Source organism: Camelus bactrianus, chromosome X (genome assembly GCF_048773025.1).
Source record: "Camelus bactrianus isolate YW-2024 breed Bactrian camel chromosome X, ASM4877302v1, whole genome shotgun sequence".
NCBI classification, from domain to species: Eukaryota; Metazoa; Chordata; class Mammalia; order Artiodactyla; family Camelidae; genus Camelus; species Camelus bactrianus.
The window spans coordinates 90,341,610-90,359,269 of NC_133575.1; the positions used below are offsets into that span (position 1 = coordinate 90,341,610).

Here is a 17,660-nt window from a genome sequence, read left to right on the forward strand (position 1 = left end):
AGAAGGAGGGCAATAAGGGGTAATTGTAGTTGTCATTTTTTTTCCCTGTCGGTGGAATTCTGCCATCATGATTACGTTCAAATTCAAAAGGTGAAAATGAAATGAGGGTAGAATACAGCCACCCATCAGTTGCTTGGTATTAAAGACTGTGAAGACTTAAGATTGTAATGAGGGAAGAGTGTTAATTTCTACCTTAATCTGTTTCATATCTTCAGTCATGAACCAACTCTTACGTAAATATACCCCTTTAAAAACACAACTCCATCCAGATACCAAGTCCATTTTGGGGCAAGCACAGGAACTGAGACAGGGTCAGCAAACTAAGGGCACCAGGCCCAACCTGTTGCCTCTTATTCTTGTAAATAAAGTTTCATCAGCACATCACCAAGGCAATTTGTTGACTTACCGTCCATGGCTGCTTCTGTACTCTAACAGCTAAGTTGAGTGGTTGCAACAGAGACTGGATGACCTGTATGCCCAAAATGTTTACTATCTGACTCTTTAAAAACAAAACTTTTGACTCAGAATATTCCTAGGAGTCTGATCTCATTTCATATGATGTCCTTTCCAAAGGTCTCCCAAATACTTGTAAAAATTGTAAAGCTTAGTTAAGCTTAGTCATAGGCCCACTCCATTCCATCCACTAGATGAGATGTATCTTACCGTAACAGTGCCAGTGTGTGAAAGGCAATCCTCTCCGAATGGACAGGTTTACATTGTATTTATACCCTAGTTCAGGTGACCTTACAGCATTGTTAAAGAAACAAACCAGAAGATGCGTTCTTTGTTGTGAACTATCGAAGACATGTTTGTTGGTTCAAAATGAAACTTATTGTCCTCAACCCTTCTGTGACACTTTCTAGGAAACCTCTTGGTTATTGAGACCAAATATCCAATGATCTCTCTCAGTGCAATTAGTTATGAAAACATTGGCATGATTTAATCCTTAAACCAATCTAGTCACACAATTACTTAAACCTTTCCAAAAGTGTCATAGAAAAAATATGTATCTTTTTTGTTTTTGTTTTTGTTTTGCTATCCGGGTTCTGTTTCTGGCTTATTTAATTCATCCAAAATGCTTTTGCAGCACTTAAATCTCTTTTGTGGTAAATTGAAGCACTCTGGCCTTCTTGCAGTGACAGTGGCAAACAAGGGATCCTGCTGAACAAGAGGTAGATGACTTCATTTTCCAAGGCCCTTTTGATTCTGAGTTTAGTTTGTCTCTTGCAACATAGAACTTTTCTCTATGTGTTTCCTGCCATCACATGTCATATCCTCACTAGTGTGGTTTTCCTGTGCTTAAGCAGCCTAATTGTGTCAATCTTTCTTTTTTTAATAGTAGCTTTATTGAGATATAATTCACAATACCATACAATTCACCTGCTTAAATGGTACAACTCAATGGTTTTTAGTGTACTTACAGAGTTGTGCAACCATCAGTTTATTTTAGAACATTCTTATAGCCCCAAAAGTGAACCTTGTTAGCAGTAACTCCCCACTTTCCTTCAGATCTGCCCATCCCCAGCCCCAGGCAACAACTAATCTACCTTCTGTCTCTGTGGATTTCCCTTTTTGTACATTTCAGATAAATGGAATTGTAACAGTAAGTGGTCTTTTGTAACTGGCTTCTTTCACTTAGTATTCTGTTTTCAAAGCTCATCCATGTTGTAACACTGTCGATCTCTATTTAAAGTCACATTTTGTATGTTTACTAGACATAGACTCAAGTATTTATAAGCATTTAAAAATCCTATTCTATTCTCTCTCTGCCTTTCACACACACACACACACACACACACATACACACAGGCGCATATACGCATGTGTGTTCTCACGCCCATAAAGACACTTCTAAATTCACCAAAATCTGGCCTAACATATTCAAGAATCAAACAATCAAAAATAATATGCTAGTTTCGTTAGGAGCCTGATTAGTCGTATGGGAAATTATAAATAATCCTTATCAATTTGGGGATTTACAATTTATTCTGAGCAGCCTCTAGTATATATTTACCAGGCCCCTCTCATAGGAAACCTCCAATATCTGAAATACATTCTGATGAAGGTTTAGGTTAAATATATCATCCAAAAGAATGCTTTTATAGCCGAAACATACAAAATGGTGACATCAAGAAATGTATGTAAGCTAGTGCTCACCTACCTTGCCCTGTAATTTACAGGTATGTTCATTTTTCCTCTAAAAGCAAAATGTGATGTATGCCAATTCGTTATGTAAACCTCATGGGGGATTAGTATGGCTATATCTAAAGTAACTGTCAGAATTGCTGTAACCAAAAGCAGGACCTTTTGTAATCTGCAGTTTAATAATTATGAAACAAGATTTGGAAGTTTGTTCAATCTCTAAAGTAAGTATACAAAATATTTTCTCCCTTAAATTGATTAAGTAGATGAGATCTCAAGCAACCTTCTTTCCGATGACGTTACCTCTGGACATCTAAGACAGGCAAATTAGAACCTCTTGTGTTGCAGATGAGGAAGTAGAAGCCCTGCAAGGAAGCCCAGTCCCAAAAGCTCACAGGAAGCTGTCTGTCCCTTTGCTTTCCCTCCGGGAATGGAATGCCTTTTGTTTCCACTCAGCTTTACCAAGTCTTAAGCATCTTTGAAAGATGAGCTCCCATTGCACAAAAGATGCCTTTTCTGACTGCTTCAGCCCAATCATTCTCATTCTTTTCAGAATTTCTCCAGCATCCCTTATATATTCTATCTTGAATTGTTTTCTCATTATTTCACATTTGTTGCTTTTGCTATTGAACTATTATTAGGCTATTAATCCCATGTGTGTTGAGACTACTTTTTCTATGTTGTTTGTAATACTTAATGTCATGCTAAGACCATAATAGACACTTAAAAGTATATTATCAACTAATTATATATTTAACAGACAGCCAAATTGCAGGAGGGGGGCATTTTAACTTTCAGCATTTCTAGTGATGGTGGTGATCTTCGTTGGATCTACATAATAGAAGGTTAATTTGATCAAATATGTCTTAATCATAGTAAAGACACTTCATTTGATTTTTTTGTCTTTTTTTTTTAACAAGTGAAAATCTGAAAATATCCTTGGATATGTCACAATGATTTCTTTCTGAAAATATTCTTATAAGATAATAGGCATGCTTTATCAGACATTCTGATTGATAGTAACCTCTGAGGCTTGAAAAGTATTTGAAAATGCCTAAGGAATTAACATTCATGGTTATACATGTGTACACTTTGAGTTGGAAACATCAAAACACCTCTCACTTAGTAAACAATGGAAATAACTGTTCAAATTTTTATATTCTGGATCAAAAAACTTCAAAAATTTTCCAGGTCTACCAAAATTTCCTACATGCCTAGTATTTTAAGGACAAAGAAAACTTTTTAAATTGCACTTAATTAAAAAATTCATGTCACTATTTGTTGTGGATATTAATCTGTATCTTTAACAAAATATAACATGTTGAATAAGAAGACAAATTGATCAATCCAACAACATAAAATATCATACCATGGAATAGAATTATCAATATAAACCATAAGATGAAAGAAAAATAGATTGGTTCCTGGAAATGAAATGCTAAATTAAGAAGCAATTAATTAAGATAGATTGGTACCCAATTGTACATTTAGACATTGAGAAAACAATTAGGTGAATTAGAAGAAATTATTTAGTATTGAATTGATCAAGAGTCTTTATTTTTTATTTCTATTATATAATGGTTATGTAGCAAAAGCACATTTTAATAAACCAGAAAAAGGATGTTTTTAAAAAAATGGATACAAAGGAAAAGATGATTCACCCTAGAAAATTTTCAGGAAAAGAAACCTCAGACTATGTGCACATAATAAATTGTTAACTGGATTGGGGAGAGTGTTGATTAGAGCTATAGGAAAAAGAGCAAAGAAAGGGAGGATGTGCCGGTGGAAAGGAGGAAAAAATGGTAGGTTGGGCAGAGGTAAAACCTCAGGGGGAGATCAGAGCCTTCCATGACATCAAAGGAATACAGGAAGAAGAAACAGTTTTCAAAATTTTGTGATATTGATATTAAGGCATTACAAAGATGCATGGGATTGAAAATTGGAGAAGGAAGGAAAGGGCAAAAACTTTTAGGCTACTGATTCACAGTGTCTGTGAGAGACTTAGATATAGCCTTCTGTTTTTGTTTTTATATGAATAGAACCATAAAATATCCATTAGTTCAACATTTACTAAACTCCTATGTGCCAGGTGCTATGCACGGTGCTGTTAAGATGAATTAGAACCCATACTATTTTCAGAAAGACAAGAAACAAGTCTTGGTGAAGATGTGGAGAAAAGGGAACTCTTGTGGTGAAAATGTGAACTGGTTCAGCCGCTATGGAAAACACTATGGAGGTGTCTCAAAAAAGTAAAACTAGAACTACCATACAATCCAGCAATTCCACTTCTGTGTAGTTATCCAAAGAAAACAAAAACATTAATTTGAAAATATATATGCACCCCTATGTTCATTGCAGCTATTTAGAATAGCCAAGATATGGAAGCAACCCAAGTGCCCATTTAATAGATGAATGGATAAAGAAGATGTGGTGTATAACATACAATGGAATGTTACTCAGCCATAAAAAAGAATGAAATCTTGCCATTTGTGGCACCATGGAGGGACCTGGAGGGTATTATGCTAAGTGAAATAAACCAGATAGAGAAAAACAAATCCCATATGATTTCACTTACATGTGGAATCTAAAAAGTGGAACAAATGAACGAACAAAATGAAACAGACTCAGAGATACAAACTGGTGGTTGCCAGAGTGGAGAGGGGTGGGGGGGATGAGTGAAATAGGTGAAGGGGAATAAGAGGTACAAACTTCCAGCTATAAAATAAGTCACGGTGGGGGAGGGTATATAGGTCAGTGGTGGAGTGCATGCCTAGTATGCATAAGGTCCTGGGCTCAATCCCCAGTACCTCCATAAAAAATAAATAGATAAATAAATAAACAAACCTAATTACTTTCCCACCGACAAAAATAAATAAATAAAATTTTTGAAAAGTCACAGGGATGTAATGCACAGATAGACATTATAGTTAATAATATTACAACAACTTGAATGGTGATGAATGGTAACTGGACTTATTGTGGTGATCATTTTGTAATGTATAAAGATATTAAATCATGTTGTACACCTGAAACTAATATAATATTGTATGCTAACTATAACTCAATTTTTAAAAGATGAATTAGAGCCTATAATCTGCCTCTAAGCTCTGAAAGGGACCCTGAAGATCATCTGTGTCTTTCCTATATATAAAGGAAAACTACCAACTTTGGGTTATTTTGTGAATGACCCCATATGAGTTAAATTGACAGTGTGAAAGATCAGAAAGAAACGCAGTTTGAATAGAGCTTTGAGTCTGAGTCTCCTGTCTTAGAGCAAAATGTTAACTTCTGAAAAGGCCCTTTAGATTTTGGGCAACACAAAAGTAGCTCAGTTACATCAAAATGGCTATCTTAACAGTATTCATTAAAATGGAATTCTACTTGGATTATATTGTTGAACTTGTTAAATAGGACTCTCAACCAGCATTCAGATAGGTACTTCTGTGTTTAGGGCATGTTTTATCTGTTGGAAACTACTGAGGCAATGCGTGCCACTGCCTGCGCACCTTGTGGCTTTGAAACTACGGACCACTGCACTTCCATTAAAGTGACATTTCCTGACAACTAACTTTTGCTGAATTCTGACATCCTCCATGTTAGTAAGTAAAGTAAAGCTTATGTACAGCTTCCATGTAGCCTTTTCTGAATAAAAAACAGGAAAGCATCAATAGCATATGCATAGGATTCTTAAAATTGTGACTCATTCTAAAGCCTAACACTTGAAAAATAAACTAAAATAGAATACTAAGTAATTGAGACAAATACATCCATACTTGAAAATTCAGCTTGCAGAGTCCCTTTGTACAGACATACTAAGTCTGTAATTTTAAGTTTTAAAGCAGGTGGAAGCTCTGCAGTGGTGACTTACACCATAAAATGTAGGAAACTGAAGTACTATATTGAGTGTATCTAGAAATTTTGTGTAAAGAATATCAGAAACCATACCAAACCTTGGGCCAGTTACTGAAAGCCAGAAATCTCATTTTGAGCCCCTTGTAAATATGTGTGGCGGTGTACTGCCTGGTCCACCCAACACGAACATGTTGAAATCAGTATTTTTGTGCTGACCCAAACCTGACCCAGTACAAAATCTGTCACAACAAAAATTTAATGTTTCTGAAAGCATGATTGCCCTCTCATTTCTTTTTCACCTTTCTGTGCCTTTCATATGTTCTTCCAGTTGGTTAATCATTAATTAATATTTAACGAGGCTTTTTCCCAGTGCCAATTCCCTCTCTGCTAGTCTGGCTTTTTAGGCAGTATATGAACTCCCCTTTCCTGCCCATTTAAGAAGTTCTGGCACTCACTATAGGTTAATTTCTCTAAGGAAATTCATAACAGCAGATGAAGTGAGGGTTCCTTGACAAGACCATTCAATTTTTCAGGCCACTCTTAATTTAGCATTTTTCCTAGTGCAAATAAAATGAGATGTACTTGAATCAACTTTAAATTCTTTAAAAAATTTCCAAGCCCACATATCTTGAACAAAATGGTTGTGACTGAAGCAGGAAAGGGCCTCGCCTTCTCTTCTACAGCTGTCCCACAAGCCAGTCTCTTGACCTGACCCTGGAGAATCCGTCAGCATCTGGTCCTCAGGGCCGATTTTGGACCTGGAGTGAGCCAAAGGTTTGGAATGCAGATAAGGAGAGGAAACCTTGCCCATTCAGGAAAGAGGTCAGCTACAACATTGGAGGCCAAGAAGAAGAAAAGGTACTCTGGGAAGCAGGAGCATGTCTCCAAGTTTTCTGTGGTGAAAGGAGACAGATGAGAATTGATATCCATTTCCAGTCAAATGAGTGGAACCATGTTACTTCCACCGCCCCTTCCTAACTCCACCTCTCACTCCTTTTCCGAATGGACAAACGGACCAGACAGGTGATTTAGGTCAACTGTTTACTTGGCATGAAGTCAAATACATGAGAGCTCCGTCCTGTCCCTACATCTGCTTCCTAGACCCAGTAGAAAAGGGAAGATTGCTGAGGTTTTCCCTCTGTGTTGTTCCACACGTGGGCTGACTGGAGCAGAAGAAACTACATCACGTCCCTTCCTATGCCGAGCTTCTCTTCGCGACGCTGGGGAGAAATTGTACCCTCCATAGACTTAAATAGGGGCTTGCTGACGTTCAAACTCTCACTCCGACATTCTCAACCCTCTCATTGATTCCACACAATTTTTTGGAACGTGGTCCCCCGAGCCAGGCTCCAAGGACTTCTAATTTCAGCCAGGGAGAGGGAGAGGGAGCCAGGGAGAGGGAGAAACAGGAGCAGAGGACCAATCTCTGATCCCTGCCGCAGAGTTACAGTCCCCATCCCTCCAGGGCGCCCATCCCGGTGCCTATTCTCCCAACTCCCCACCCAGTTGATGTGACAGGCTCGTGGCCCAATCCCCTTCCTGGTTCCCAGGCCGACTGCTAGCACCACCCGAGCCAATGGCGGCGGCCGAGGAGCGGAGGGGGTTGGCAGGAGGGGAGGGAGCGGTGGCTTTAGAACCACAGCCGCAAAGATTCCGAGAGGCAGAAGTTGTCTGAGTGCGTCGGTCGGAGGCTGCCGGGCCAGATCTGGTACTCTGCGACTTTCTGTAAGTGCTTTGCAGGCGCGGGAGGGCACGAGGGGAGCGGGGTCCCTGGGCGTGGGAGGGAGTGGGTCCAGGGGAGAGCATCTCCGGGAACCCCGGCAGGAACGTGCCTGGCATGGGGGGCTGGGGGCCCAGAGAGGGAGACTGGAGAAATATCAGTCGTAGCCCTTGGGCGCCAAAGCGATCGTTCGCATCAAGGATGGATGGGAGTGAGCGAATGTTCCCCACGACTACCACCCGCCGCAAACACGTTTTCTGCTCTTCACTGGCGAGATAGTGTTTTCTCACTAGTTGCTCTTAACTTCTTGCCAACCTTGGGCTGGAGTCCTTGACGCCAACCCTTGCCCTTCTCCTTTTCCGTGGCGGCGGGGCGGCCCCGAAGTGGAAACCGAACGCCTAACTTCCCTCTGTCGTCCTTCTCCAGCTACTGCCACCCTCCTCCCCCTCCTCCGTCTGCTCCGGACTCAGGAAATCCCGGAGCCGGCTGCCTGCGACGCCTCCAGCCTCCGCTCGCCCGCCTCTGGTGACCTCGCGGGCTCACCCCGGCCCCCGGGGCTCCGCGGGGTGCCGTGGCCCAGGGAAGGAAAGGCTCCCGTTGCCTGCCTTTCCGCCTGCTTCCCTTGCCATTAGCGAGCGGGAGCGTCGCGATCGCACCGCGTCTCCCTATGAGTAAGCACTTTTTTCTTTTCAGTAGCAGAACATCTCCGGGCCATTAGGGCAGTACCTTTACCGTTCTCCTCTCCCCCGACCCCGCGTCGCCTGTCTGGTCCCTTCTCAGCTCCTCTGGCTCAGCAGCCCCGAGCGCGCAGTCGAGGCTGTGGCCGTCCGGGACCTCTCGGGGCTCCTTCGGAGGCAGAGCAGAAGGGGAGGTGGAAGGGGGGCAGTATCCCCCTCCCCCGACACAGCTGCACTTGCTGGTGTTTACTTTCCCCCCGTCGCAGCACTTAGGCGCTCTAATGAGAGGCTGGGGGACGCCGACCACCCCCGCCTTGGCCTCTCGCCAGTCCCAAAGTTGCCGCCACCGCCGCCGCCGCCGCCGCCGCTGCTGTTGCTACTACTTGCTCTAATGTGCTGGCGATCCCGACGGCCCGGCTCCAGGGCAGAAGATCCCAGCCCGGGAGGTGGAGTGGGCTTAATGCTTTCTGACACTTCCCGCCTGCATCGCTTCTTGTTCCGCACCTGATCTGCACAACATCCCGGGTGGTGCACAAGGTTGAGTTTAGAACTAACTGGGTTCGAGAGCCTTGCCATATAGGATCAGATAGACGGGATGCTGGGGGTGCCCGGCCTGTTAGGAGGGATGGGGGGTGGGGAAGAGAGCCTGGCTGGCCGCACAGTTGGTAGAAAACCTAGATGAAATTAAAACCTTTGAGAGGTAAGTACATATTCTGCTTTACAGGATTTCAAAGTGTATTTGGGAGCCTGAACTTGATCCCGAAGATGCAACTTACAGTGAATTCCAACGTAGTGGCCGAAGCCCCACACATGCCAGTTGGCATCACGTGCCCAAGTCTCTGATGCCCCTAGGGTAATGGTCACATGACTTCTTTTGACTTAAAACTGGAATGTAATGGCTGAAGTCCATTTTCCCAAAACTGCCGCGACGAAAAAGGGGAGAGGGGTGTGAACTAGCCTGTACTCAAGGGAACTCTACTTAGATTTGGATGAGGGGAACAGTAAGGGAATTTGGCACTCAGATTTTATCCAAAATTAAAAACAGGAGCTGTTTTTAAAATAAGGGCTTGAAATATGTTTGTGCTGGGATATATATCTCCCCTGTGGCTCTTCAATCTAGTTTTGGCTTTTCTAAATTTTAAAAATATCTTACTAATTATTTCCTAGGGTAATCATCCTTTTATTCATGCCCTATTTCATTCCTAAATGATAGATTTGAAGCTATATCACATAAGTTAGTGTTAAAAAAAATTAGGCTTTGTCCATATTCCTGGGTTTGGCCTATATTCCAATTGAACTGTTCTCTATATTAGGCATCTGCTTGAAGGTGGTGGATAATAATCTCTTGGCTAAAATTAACCATCAGTTATTGTGGTTTGGAATTAATTGGATCAGAAATCAGGCACAAAAACTGGACACTAAATTTAAGAAATCGAGCTGGTTGGATTTTGCCTGTCAATAGATTAGTAGAATAATAATAAGAGGAAATGGGAACAACTCCCATAATGACCAATACCTGACCCTGTGGCCCAAGTTAAGACTGCTGGTGGGAAAATGTGGCAATTTTGCTTTTGCTATTCAGATTATATATTGCAGGGTATATTAAAGGGCAGAGGGACATATGAGGTTGGGGGTTTAAAAGCTTTACTTATTTACAAAAATAGACCCAGTTGATCAGTATTCAGTCTTCAAAACAAGTAGGGCAGCTAAAAATGAAACTGGGAACATTTAAGAGATTTTGGCTTTGTATGCTTTAGCCAAAACCTCGTTGTCTACTGCAGCAACCTCTGAATGACTTGAGCGCTCCATTTTCATGCTGTGCATGGGTTTGTAAGCCTAAAAACTAGAACAACTTTAAAGCACATAGTTCTGACGGCAAAGCTAGCTTTGCAGCACAATTAGCTGAAAGTGGACTCGAGCTGCACCTGAGTTAATTGGAGTTAACTATACTGGTAGATACACCCCCCCTAGTGGAAGTGAGGGGATAATATAATTTTAGACTGAACTCCTAATATTTAACCTTAAAAAAAAGAGGAGTACAACTATCCAACTAGGTTAAAATGGTAGGAAGATAAGCTCTTCTTAAAATAGTATATAACTCGTGTCAAAACAGGATCCTCACTAGGCTCTCAGTCCACAGCCTTTCATTGTCTTGGGGCGTCTACTCAGTTACAACCACTGACTTCATTTTTTAGTGATATGATCTAATAAACACACGCTTTCATTAAAATTAGGGGATTGTGAGTCAAATTCTTAATTTCTACCGTTAGATCTAGCAAGTTACCCAACTTTCTTTACCTGGAGTGGGGAGCCAAATAAATTATGTTCTGCCTTGATTTAACACAGACAGTCAACACTGAAGACCAGGGTCTCCAGTCTGATGCCATCATTTAGAGTCAGTTGCTAAAAATGTCTACGCTTAATGCATTTTGGGTGGAAGGATTAATTATAACTAGTGAGCAATATTTGGGTTGAGATTAAGTCTCTTCTACAAATGGTTACAAGCACATTAGACTTGACCGTGACTGTTTATACTGGCAGAATGTCAGTATCCAGGGCACTATCAGGAACCACATGAAATTTTGCTCGTAGGCAAACAGCGTGATTGTTTCTGAAAAGAAGGGGGTAGTAGTTTGGCCAGCTTGGCCAGCTTGGCCAGCTTGGCCTGAGCACGAAAGTGATTCTTTTTGGTGAAACTGACAAGGAAAAGGAGAAAAGTCCACTTCCCATTATTCCATAGCCTGTTTTAGGCATTTCTACTTGCCTTTCTAAGAAATTTACTGACATATTCTTAGCACACATGATAAATTCATGAATTTGCTATTGTGTTTGCTATAATCTGGGTGGAATGTGTATGCCAAATTGTTTTTGCTTTTTAGTACAGATTTCACAAGTAGCTGGTATAAAATTGAAAATGAGCATCTATCAATACATGACACTTTGAGTATCTTTTTGGAATCATTTTGTACTTGCTCGAATGACAACTTTTCTTCTGGTGAAAAGTGATGGGGGAGAGTTTGATCTGTGCAAATAATAAAACTCAGTTTAGAAGAAAATAGCTAGATCATGTTTTGAGTCTGTATAATTGTTCTAGAGAGTGATACACCATATAATGTATGTTCAATGTGTTGGAGGTTTCAGAAGCTTTTTGGATACATCATACTGTTGGAAGGTCTTTTAGATACCAGTGGTCACTAGCTGTTTTTAGTTTGGGGAGAGTTTTGGTTAAAATTATGGCCTGAAAACATAAAAAACCTATCTAATCATGAAATGTCAGTCTCAGGAGAAGATCTGATAATTCGTGGGCCAACTTGTAGTTATGGAGGTGAGACAGCTTCCAAAAATTTAATATATTTAATAACATAGAATTTGCCTTATTTTTAGCACTTGAAAGACAAATATGAGAGAGTATAAACTGTTTCAAGGATGAAAAAGCGTTGCTATTAAGTGAAAATTTCAATACTAAGAGGGGGAGGGTCATAGCTCAGTGGTACAGCACATGCTTAGCGTTACAGGTCCTGGGTTCAATCCCCAGTACCGCCATTTAAAAAAATTTTTCCCGATACTAAAGGGGAAGTATGTTAAACTTGCTTCAGAAGAACTAGATTCTAGACATGGCTTTGCCACTGACTCATAGTTTGATGTTGAGAAAATCACTTAAGATTATTATATTGATAACTGACGTTGAGTACATACACGTGCCAGATACCATACATTTTCTCATTTATAAAATGAAGGCATGGCTCAAAGATTTTGGTTTGCAGGGATTTTTCTTCCCAAATAGATATAGTCTGGCTTATTTCAGTTATATTTATCAGTTGATTTTTTTTCAAATTTTAATGCAACTATACTGAACCAAGCTAAATACCTTCCTAGTTGGCAAATCGGTGATTATCCAGGAAGATGATCACCAGTTGCTTATTCCATGACTCATGTTTAAAATACAGAGACACCATTTATATCATTCCTTATCAAGGAATTTTGGCACATTAAACCTACTGATTTTATATTATGAGATAGCTTAATTTTTTTAACAGTGTAGAAATTTGTTTGATGATAAGGAGGTAGTATTGTTTACTGGAAAAGGCATTGAGTGGAATCCAGGGTCTTTGAGTCCTCTACAATTTGGACAGATAGACCATCTTAAGTAAATCATGGAAGTTCCCGGTGTTCGTATCTGGATTTTACTTTGTTTGTAAGCCATCTGTTTCCAATCTATGTATTTCACAGGCACGCTGAAAGGATAAATGAGCTATGTAAGCCTTGGCTCTTCGGCAAACAGGTGCTCTATAAATTCAAAGTACTGTAGTAGTATATCATATAAACACTAAAGCTTTAACAGGAGTTTACAAAAATGGTAGAATTCTCATCACTTAAGTCTTGCCACATTTTTACTCGTCTGTAAGTGTTCTCCAGCCATCCACTTTTACAAGCAAAGGAGAAATAAAGCCAGACATACTATAATGAAAAATAAGAGACATGGTTGATAACAAGCGAGTAAGAACCTATATGTGTAATACTTCCTTATATTTTTTCCCTCCAGTATTGTGCCAAATAGCCTATTAAAGCCATTAATGTGGTGGAATTTTTTTTAACCCTTCCCAAGTAACTACTGAGCAGTATTTTGGTGTTCATTGGTAATCGTTACAAAATCCTTTGGCTTATTATACTTCATTCTTAGTTTTATGATTGCCTGTAATACGAGGTTTTGTGCAAAGCTGCTCAGGAAAAAATCAAGTGTTTCTCTGTATAATTGCACTCTAAATTGCATATGCAGGTATGGATAAGCACATAATCTGTATGTTTAAGTTGTATGCCATCATTAACACAGAAAAGGTGTGAAGTTAATGGAGATCTTCATTTGAAAAACAAACATGTTTTGGGCTAGAAGACTTCTGAGGGGTCATTTTCTACCCCCGCCCTCAAAACTATTAACTTGGAATTGATTTTCAATGTCTGTTTTCACCTTGCCAATTACATGATGGTTCTTTGTCATTCTTTGCGTTATCATGCATTTTTATTTTGTAGGCTAAAATTGATAACATTTGTTTAAGTATCATTCGTGTAGTGATAGTACTTAATGAGAATGAAATAAGCAGAAAACCCTGAGTTAAAGGACTTTTGAAATAACCTGGTATCATGACTAGTTCTGAAGAGGGTTCTTTTTGCTAATTGAAGTCATTTTCTTTTGTAAATTCTGAGCTCTTATTTCTAACATCTCTTGTTTAAAAGATTAAATAGCAAATCATTTTTTTGTAATGTAACCCATTGATTGAGAATACAACTCTGATTCTCTTAAGCTGTGTTTAACTTATATGTATATATAAAATTTGTTTATATATAAAGTGTATCTATAAAGTTTTTACTTTCTATAAAATAGAATTTGTGAGGGCAGTATAATAGCTGTGAATTTTCATATTATTGCATCCTATATTATATGCTCTAATTACAGTGTTGCACTCAGACTGACATTCTGCTGTTGACACTGAATAATAAATATCTTGTCTTTTGTAGATGAATGTAATTTTTAAGGCTTTTACCTGTATTTCTTAACTTGCTTATGTATTACCACTTTTGCCATTTCTTACTCTTTTTGATGTTTGGGAGTTGGTATTTCAGGTCAGGGAGAATTACCATTTAAGACTGTCAAGTGTTTTCTCAGAGGTGAAAATGGTAAATGATTCCTAGGGTATATCCTATTGCTATCAGTATATATGATTTAGTTAATCTGCTGGAAAATGTCTTAAGTGGTTGTGTACTTAAGATGGGCCGTAGTAAAAATTTTAGAGGAAAACATAAAAGAGTTTATAAAGAAGAAAATAAAAATTACTCATAATTGTACCATTCGTTCATATTTTTTAATCTGTTTCTTGTGCAGAAAGTAAGATATTTTAAAATTGAGATCATACTGTATATACAGTGTGTATCCATTCTTTTCATGTTTTTATGTTTACATGTAATCAGATATTTTTGAAAATGTGTAAATTACTGCATGCTGTTCTATATAATGGATATTTCATACTGTATTTCACTAATCCCAGATTGTTGGAAGTTGGCGTTCTCTCCCTGTCTTATAGATAATGCTTCAGTGAACATCCTGAGGCAAAAACCATTTTATGACTCTGATTATTTCTTTGGGATAAACATTTAGAAGAGAAATTGCAAAGATTTTTGTTTTTAAAGATGAATTCCTTTGACAGTCTCTGAGATTTAAACATTGGGTTAAAAAAAAAAGCCGTTCTTTATATAGCGTTTCGTATGTGGCTAAACTGGAAGCTGGTTTAGGTAAAGTATATGTCTTGGACATATTTTGGTTTCCTCTGATCTACTTAGCAGGTGCAAGGCAGGATGAAGTAGAATCCGTGGGGTGTACAATCATAGGAAGTTCTATTTTTTGAAACGGAACTGTTAATGGGGGAAGGGAGACAGGTTTGTATTTAAGTAGCCATTAGATTTCAGGTTGCTATAAAACTCAGTTAAAGTATACAAAGCTTATTTGTGACCATAAACCTTCAGGATCCTAAAGAAACTTTTAATCCTGAAGTTGGTTAGATGGCTGTGTTTGTTGATAGGCTTTTTAATCTCAGGCTGTTGGTCTCTTGAAGTACAGCTACACCTCTGAGATATTTCAGTTGGGTTCCGGACCATGGCAATAAAGTGAATCACACCAATTTTTTGGTTTCCCAGTGCATATAAAAGTTATGTTTACACTAGACTGTAGTCTGTTAAGTATGCAATAGCATTATGTTTTAAAAAATGTAGATACCTTAATTTAAAATCCTTTACTGTTGAAAAATGCTTATCATCGGAGCCTTCAGTGAGTCCTAGTAACATCAAAGATCACTGATCACAGAGCACTCTAAGAAATATAATGATAATGAGAAAGTTTGAAATATGGTGAGAATTGCCAAAATATGACACAGAGACTTGAAGTAAGCAAATGCTATTGGGAAAATGGTGCCAATAGACTCGCTTGACGCAGGGTGGCCACAGACCTCCCAGATGTAAAAAGTGCAATATCTGGAAAGCGCAATAAAATGAGGTATGCCTGTTCTTTGACATTCCTCAATAAACTCAAAATTTTATATTTCATTCAGGTTGCTTAAATAATTAAACTCAGATCCATTAGTGGGAAAATTTCTGATGCCACCAAGTTAGTTTGTGCCCAGTTTCAGTCTATGGTATATTCCCAAATTACAACACTTGACTTAACAAATATTTTGTATATTTGAAAGGCTCATTGCACACTGCATCTACCTCTCTAAACTTACCCGTGCTGCCTCACAGACCCTTTCCTGATGTTTGTCTCTTTCCCCCAGTTCACCAGTGGCACTAAGGACCATGTTGGTCTGGGCATCCCATGATGACCCAGAAGCGGTGTGGAAAGTTTTGTCTGACCGACAACTCATTCTCACCACCTCCTTTTTCTGTTCTTCTCAGAGAGATCATGTACATGCTAGGTGTCGTAGTCAAGATGGATTTTAGCATAAAATATGAGTTCCAATGGTTTTGCTATTTTATATGTCTGTGATACTGGGGAAGTTTCTTAACTCCTCAAAACCTCAGTTTCACTATAAAATCGGGATAATGTCACTTGTTTCCTTAAAACCGAGAACATTTATAAAGAAATTAACGTATAGTAGGTCCTCAATCAATGTTCCCATTTACAGGGCAATTAATGTTGCCTTAGGTGATCTTTGTCAGGTATCTGTATCTACCTCTTCATTTGCCTCTAATTTAAACTTTTTTTCCTGAAGTATCACCATTCAAGATAAAGTAGTTTATTTTTTCTGTTTTATTTAATAGTATTGTGAAAATACGACTTTCTAATGCTTTTTATTACAAATGGGGAGGATTTTAACAATTTTCCAGGTTGAAGAAGCTTCCTGGCATAGCTAAGAAACCTTTTTTACCATTTAATTTATCCTTTTATGAGGATATGCCATCCAGCAGTCTAAATTCACCCTCAAAGGAAAATTGGAAACATGACTCTTTTAATATATATTACAGACACGATTATAAACTAATTGCCACTAACAAATATAGCTTAGATCAGGATGAAAGGTAATAGGTAATGTTGCTGCCTGATTTTTGAGGGAAGAAAAAAAAGGTTCAAGTTCTTCAATGTTTCTACAATGGCAGAAATAGTCTTGACATTAGTGTTTAGAAGTTTACCTTTGAAAATATGGGAGAAAAGAGAATAAACTAGTGAAAACTAAAAATGCTGGTGAAGACAGAGAGTTATAAATTAAATCTGACACGTAGCCTTTAAACATGGGTGAATCCAAAACATATTAATCTTAAATTTACAATGCCCATTATTTCCTCTAGTGGAAGTTTTCAAAAGCAAAAACCAGGAAATGATGACGGACATTGACACATTCAGTAAATATTTTGAGCAGTTTGTGGGTCTCGAGTTTAAAGCTACAGTTGAATCATTTTTGCAAGTGATTATAAATAATAAAAATTTTATATTTTGTCTTAATGACAATTAAAAAAACAAATATAGCCAAGTAAGCATTAAGTATAGATAACCAAAAAGTAATATTGATAGATTTACATGTTTAAAAATATAAGCCAACCCATACATTTGGTGTCTTATCCTAAATCAAAGTGTTCCAGCATTAGCTGGCCCCCTGAGGAAAAAAAAAAAAAAGCAAACTAGAATATATTTACAAATGCAAATGAAAGGTGGCAAATTTCCCTAACCAGAGAAGATTTGTGTAGAGATGAAGGGAAGTTTGTTATGTTAAGTCAAGTACCTTTAAATATGTAAGGATTATATAGAAGGCCTACAGGCCATATACAAATAGATGGAAAACTCAGGAAAACTTTAAAATGTGCCCAAATATATATTGAAATAGTACAAACTATAGCTAGAGAAATAGTTAGCCAAAGATAATAACATGGACAATGCCTTAATTAGTCTGTTTGTGAAATGGCTTCATCATTCAACTAAAATTAGTTTTTTAATGAAGACTGTTAGGTGCTGACATTACAAAGATGGATAAGACACTCCTCCAGTCTAGTAGAAGAGAAAAGTAATATTGGATTTCATGAAACCTAAAAATATTCCTACATGTAGAAAAGGAACTTAAATACGGCCTTTTTTCTCAACATAAAATAATTTCTAAATTTAATCCTTGTGTGAACAAAGACATTCACGTATAACCCAGTATAATCAAATCTAAACTGAGAACAAATCAAATTTAAACATTGTTATTTCTTTGCAATAATTATTGCATCCTAAAAAAAGTGCCCACCATGAG

The 17,660-nt window shown here is 38.5% G+C and overlaps 1 protein-coding gene across 3 annotated transcripts in view; it reads left to right on the forward strand.

Annotated features, from left to right (window-relative positions):
* Positions 1–7,562: 7,562 nt before the first annotated feature.
* The window catches only part of PLS3 (plastin 3), a 76,441-nt gene continuing 66,343 nt past the window's right edge, over positions 7,563–17,660 (forward strand). The window contains exons 1-2 of one of the 3 annotated variants that reach the window (XM_045518003.2): positions 7,578–7,719; positions 8,141–8,385. The gene's annotated coding sequence lies outside the window, so the exon portion shown is untranslated. Of the gene's footprint in view, positions 7,720–8,140; positions 8,386–9,115; positions 9,245–17,660 lie in introns of all 3 variants that reach the window. The other 2 variants (XM_045518002.2, XM_010956884.3) reach the window with 2 other exon arrangements.